The sequence below is a fragment of the Armigeres subalbatus genome, chromosome 3, assembly GCF_024139115.2.
Source record: "Armigeres subalbatus isolate Guangzhou_Male chromosome 3, GZ_Asu_2, whole genome shotgun sequence".
Classification (NCBI taxonomy): domain Eukaryota; kingdom Metazoa; phylum Arthropoda; class Insecta; order Diptera; family Culicidae; genus Armigeres; species Armigeres subalbatus.
The window spans coordinates 131,971,051-131,977,050 of NC_085141.1; positions in this window are offsets into that span (position 1 = coordinate 131,971,051).

Sequence of the window (6,000 nt, forward strand, 5' to 3'; positions counted from 1 at the left end):
TCTATTCATCGACTTCAAAGCCGCATATGATACAATCAATCGGGACCAGCTATGGCAGCTGATGCACGAACACGGATTTCCGTGTCTGAAACTTGATTATGCATATGTACAACATGTGATAGATTTAGTTCGGAAAAGGTATTGGAGGGTAACCGCCCCTTCGGTGGGGTTTGATCCCACGACCCCAGTTCGTATGACAGGTGCTTTCCCTACTAAGCTACGAAGGACCTCCGTCGTCCACCGCAGCTTAGCGGGTACTGATGAAACCAAATTCTCAGCGCCAGGTATCAGCCGATTTCTCGCAATACATTTTCAGAACTAACTCTCTCAAATGTATTTTTGTACACATGTCAACCAAGTAGGATGAGTATTTAGTATTGTCCGGCTCCTACACACTTGCTTCATCAGGCTGGTACCTGGTGCTGGGAATTTGGTTTCATCAGTACCCGCTAAGCTGCGGTGGACGACGGAGGTCCTTCGTAGCTTAGTAGGGAAAGCACCTGTCATGCGAACTGAGGTCGTTCAAACCCCACCGAAGATGCGGTTACCCTCCAATACCTTTTCCGAACTAAATCTACCACATGTTATACATATGCATAATCAAGTTTAAGACATAGTAATTAATTTCCACACCGGGTGGCTTAATACCCGGCATATAGGCAATTAACTTTGAATGTACGGATTTCCGGATAAACTAACGCGGTTGATCAAAGCGACGATGGATCAGGTGATGTGCGTAGTTCGAGTTTCAGGGGCATTCTCGAGTCCCTTCGAAACGCGCAGAGGGTTACGGCAAGGTGATGGTCTTTCGTGTCTGCTATTCAACACCGCTTTGGAAAGGGTAATACAAAGAGCAAGGATTACAACGAGTGGTACAATTTTCAATTAGTCCGTCCAGCTATTTGGCTTCGCCGACGACATAGATATTATGGCACGTAACTTTGAGAAGATGGAGGAAGCCTACATCAGACTGAAGAGGGAAGCTAAGCGGATCGGACTAGTCATCAACACGTCGAATACGAAGTACATGATAGGAAGAGGTTCAAGAGAAGACAATGTAAGCCAGAATGTGTGCACTTGGGCTCACTGGTGACTGCCGAAAATGATACCAGCAGAGAAATTCGGAGACGCATAGTGGCAGGAAATCGTACGTACTTTGAACTCCGCAAGACGCTCCGATCGAATAGAGTTCGCCGCCGTACCAAACTGACAATCTACAAAACGCTCATTAGACCAATAGTCCTCTACGGACACGAGACCTGGACGATGCTCGTGGAGGACCAATGCGCACTTGGATTTTTCGAAAGGAAAGTGCTGCCTACCATCTATGGTGGCACATGGCGGACGGTGCGTGGAGGAGGCGAATGAACCAAGAGTTGCATGAGCTGCTGGGAGAACCATCCATCTTTCACACCGCGAAAATCTGACGACTGCGGTGGGCCGGGCACTGGCGTTGGACAGTAACCCGGTAAAAATGGTTTTCGACAACGATCCGTCGGGCACAAGAAGGCGAGGTGTGCAGCGGGCAAGGTGGATCGACCAGGTGAACTTGCGGACCCTCCGTAGACTGCGTGGTTGGCGACGTCCGAGCCTACTGGAGCCTAATGGAGAATACGCTTAAGCGCGCTTGTATATCGCACAGGCCACTTCGGCCTTAGTCTGAATAAATAAATAATAACAATCATCCTACCACCTCTTCCCTACTACTAATCCATCACCAGATTGAGGCTACTAGGGTGTCCCAAAAAAAAATCGATGTTCGAATAGTCATGGTGCTCAACCCTGAAATGAAAGATATACCTGTCTGGATATTTTTTGTAAAACAATCCGAATTTCTAAAAATCGTTTAGAGGTCGCGCCAGATCGATTTTTGAAAAATGAGCTTTTTATAGGTGAAAAATCAAATATTGGGTCCTTTCACATTTTTTTTTCAGGGTCACCTATTCGTTTTATATTTTTTTTATTTTTCTGTGGATCTTTGCCCATATTCTCCATGAATTAGTTTTTTGGTATTATGCGTTTTTACAGTGTACAGAACTTTTTAAATATCGAAAAAAACACATTTTTTGACTAATTTTCGAAGTTATTTCATCCTCACAAAACAAATATTTTTTTCTCGTGCAGAAAAACTTACATACTACAAAGAGCTATTTATAAGGAGTATTTTCATAAATAAGTACGAAAGTAAGCATGCTGAGACCGTAAAGCATCGTCTCAGTTCAGCTTGTGCGAAGATAGTAGTGACGACACATGTTTACGTTCAAACTGAATGTTTACATACGTGCTGAGCCTGCCTTGTTTTTTGAATGCCGTGAAAAGCATCCTATGATTGAATCAAAACTAATAAAGAGATCATAGTAAACCTGATTGCTTGTATATTGCTACATATTAACTGATGGATGTGATATCATTTTAATACTGGCTCCATTTACTTACTCCGACCAAATCCTGTGATTCGGGTAACCAACTCCATTGGAAAGAAAAGCTATGTTACCTAGAAAATATTCCCATTTATTTGCTTTTGAATTGTTTTTAATTCAAATTAAAATATTGGTGCAATTTTGATGAAATTATATCATGTAGAGAAAAAGTACCGAATTTGTACACTTTTTGACTATTTACTAAAACTGCAATATCTCAGTCCCAGAACAAAATTTCTTGGATCTTTTTTTATGAAAATACTCCTTATAAATAGCTCTTTGTACGTTAGTTGTTCTGAACGAGAAAAAATTATGTTTTGTATGAGGATGCAGTAACTTCGAAAATTAATAAAAAAAATGTGTTTTTTTTTTGACGTAGGACTACGTCTGTGTTTTCTATATTGGGGTACACTTTACGATTGCGAAAATCGGGGACCGTCACGAAAATATGATAGACTTTAAACTTTAATATCTAAGCCGTTTCTCGATGGATTTTCAATTTTTTTGGACCATTCGATCAAGGATGAGTCAACGTTTCTTTGTATCTATTTAAAAGTACTGATTTCTGACTATTTATTATCGATAATTGATAAAAAGTTTAGAAATAGGTAAACTAACCAATCACGTACATGCATCACTAGCACAGACATCAAAAATCAATCACTTGCGGGTTTGGATCTAACCCTCACCGAAACGCACCTAAAACCGGAGGTGAACATCAACATCCCGGACTTCCGCATCGTGCGACTCGACCGGCCGACCAGGGGAGGTGGTGTGGCCATCGCTCTTCGCTACAACATCAACTGTCGTCTGCTTCCAAGCTTCCAGCTCAGTGTCATCGAGGCCATCGGTGTCGAAATCACCACTTCGGTCGGCACAATCGCGCTCATCGCGGCGTACTGTCCAACGCAGGCCAAAGCCGGCGATGGATCATCGGCTGCCCTTCGGAGGACATCGTCAAGCTGACGCGGAGGCAAGGCCAGTATATCATTGCCGGCGACTTGAATGCCAAACATCAAGCCTGGGGCAACAGTCGCGGCAATCGAAACGGCACCATCTGGAGCAACGACATGGAGGAAGGCCACTACACGATCCTGAGCCCGGATTCCCCACTCGGCTGAGTCGGTCCGGTGCCCACGCAACGCTCGACCTCTACATTACAAACCTGAGTGACCACGTCTCGCAGCCGGTTGTCTACCAGGAGCTCAGTTCGGATCACTATCCGGTGGTGGCGGAACTGGGCTCCTTGGTCAATCGGCACCAGCAGTTACGGCGGAACTACCACCGAGTGAACTGGCAGCGGTTCCAGCAGTGCGTCGATAACACCGTCGACTACGAGGTACGTCCGGAGACGCCGGAAAGTATCGACCGCCAGCTGTGCGCTATCGAGGAGGCGATCACGGCGGCCCGAGAGCAACACGTACCGACGGCTCGGCAGGTAAGCAACTCCTTAAACATCGATACACTCACCAAAGATTTGATTCGATTGCGGAATGTCACTCGCAGGCAGTTTCAGCGTACTGGACTGCCTGAGCTTAAACACGCTGCAATCGAATCACAAAATTATCAAGGCCAGAATGGTGGACCTCAAAAATAACGACTTCTCGAATAAGATCCGCACTCTCCCAGATTATGCTAAGCCGTTCTGGAAAATGACCAAAATTCTAAAATCCAAGCCTCGGCCCATTCCACCTTTGATCCCACTAAACAATAATGGCTCTAAGGATCGCTTGATAACTCCTGCAGAGAAGGTCGCTGAAATAGGTCGTCACTTCGTCAGCTCACACAATCTTGGGCAGAACATCGTCAGTCCACACGAAGCAGCCGTCAACGAGCATGCTAACAACATCCATTTGATTCCCAACGACTTCTCGGAGGAGTTGGAGATCTCAGCTGGCGAATTGACGGCCTATATCAAATCGTCGAAGAACATGAAGGCCCCAGGCTTCGACAGCATCCTGAATCTCGAGCTCAAACACATGAGTGCTCCGTTCTTTGAGCACCTCTCGCTGATCTTTAATCAGTGTCTCCGGCTCAGCTACTTCCCATCGTCCTGGAAGTCAGCGAATGTCATCCCCATCCGGAAGCCTGGGAAGGATCCTTCCTCACCCAAAAGCTATCGTCCCATCAGCCTTCTCTCAGGATTATCCAAGCTATTCGAAAAAGCTATTCATCATCGGTTACTTGAGTCTGCCGAAAATATCAACATCTTGCTCGAGGAGCAGTTTGGTTTCCGACGCGGTCGGTCAACTGTTCACCAACTGACCCGAGTTACCAACGTCCTCAGACGGAACAAGTTTGTCTCGAAAACATCCGCCATGGCCTTACTCGATGTCGAGAAGGCATTTGACAATGTATGGCATGATGGCCTGGTGTACAAACTACAACGCTACAATCTTCCCAGCTACCTGGTGAAAATCATCAACAATTACCTGTCGGCAAGGACATTCCGGGTCTCAATCAGCGGAGCGAGTTCCAATGCGCACAACATCGTCGCAGGCGTTCCCCAGGGCAGTATCCTCGGCCCCTGCTTTTCAATCTGTTCACCTCCGACATGCCAGAACCTCCAGAAGGCGGCATTCTGTCTCTGTTCGCAGATGACACATCCATCGTCTACAACGGTAGAGTGATCAGAGCGCTAGTGGCAAAACTCCAACGAGGCCTGGATGCCCTGACAGAGTACCTCACCAGCTGGAAGATCTGTATCAACGCGGCGAAGACCCAGGTCATCATTTTCCCCACTCCAAATCCCCTAAACTTGTTCCGCCTGGGGACTGTAAAATCATCCTCAATGGCACGACTGTGGAATGGGCCAATGAGGCCGACTACCTTGGCTTGACCCTCGACAGCAAGCTTATTTTCAGGCAACAGGTTGACAAAACGGTAACAAAGTGTAACGTCTTGTTGAAACTACTGTACCCTTTGATCAACCGCCGGTCGTCATTGTCCCTGAAAATAAGCTTGCTGTCTACAAGCAAGTCATGCCCCCTGTGATCGAATATGGCATGCCGGTCTGGGAGATCTGCGCTAAAACCCACCACCTCTAACTTCAACGGGTCCAAAACAAATTGCTGAGGATGATCCTCAACACCTCCCAGGACAAGAACATCCGAGGTTCACCGTCTGGCCGGAATAAAACCTTACATGAACGCTTTGGTGAGTGTAAAGAAAAGTTTAGGGTCCGTTGCTTGCACTCGGACCAAGAAGCGCTTAGGGCGCTAGTTCCAATCTAGGTTATCAAATTTTCATTGTAAATATTAGTGTACATAGTAGTTAGGTTATCAAATTTTAAAAAACACACTAGCGCCTCCTGAAGGCCGTCATGATACATTATATTTTAAAAATTAAGTCAAACATTATAATCATAATAATAACAATAATTGAAATTGAAGTTGGAGGGCCAACCGGCCGATCACTGTACATGTTAAAATTAATTATAGAACAAAAAATGTTTTAAATAAAGAAGAATTTTACTACTACTACTCTAACCCTCAGTTTGAACAAGATTTTACGCATAGCAGACGCATCAAAGCGATCGTAGCGGAGCGGACACAGCATCACGGAGGCGCTAATAACATTT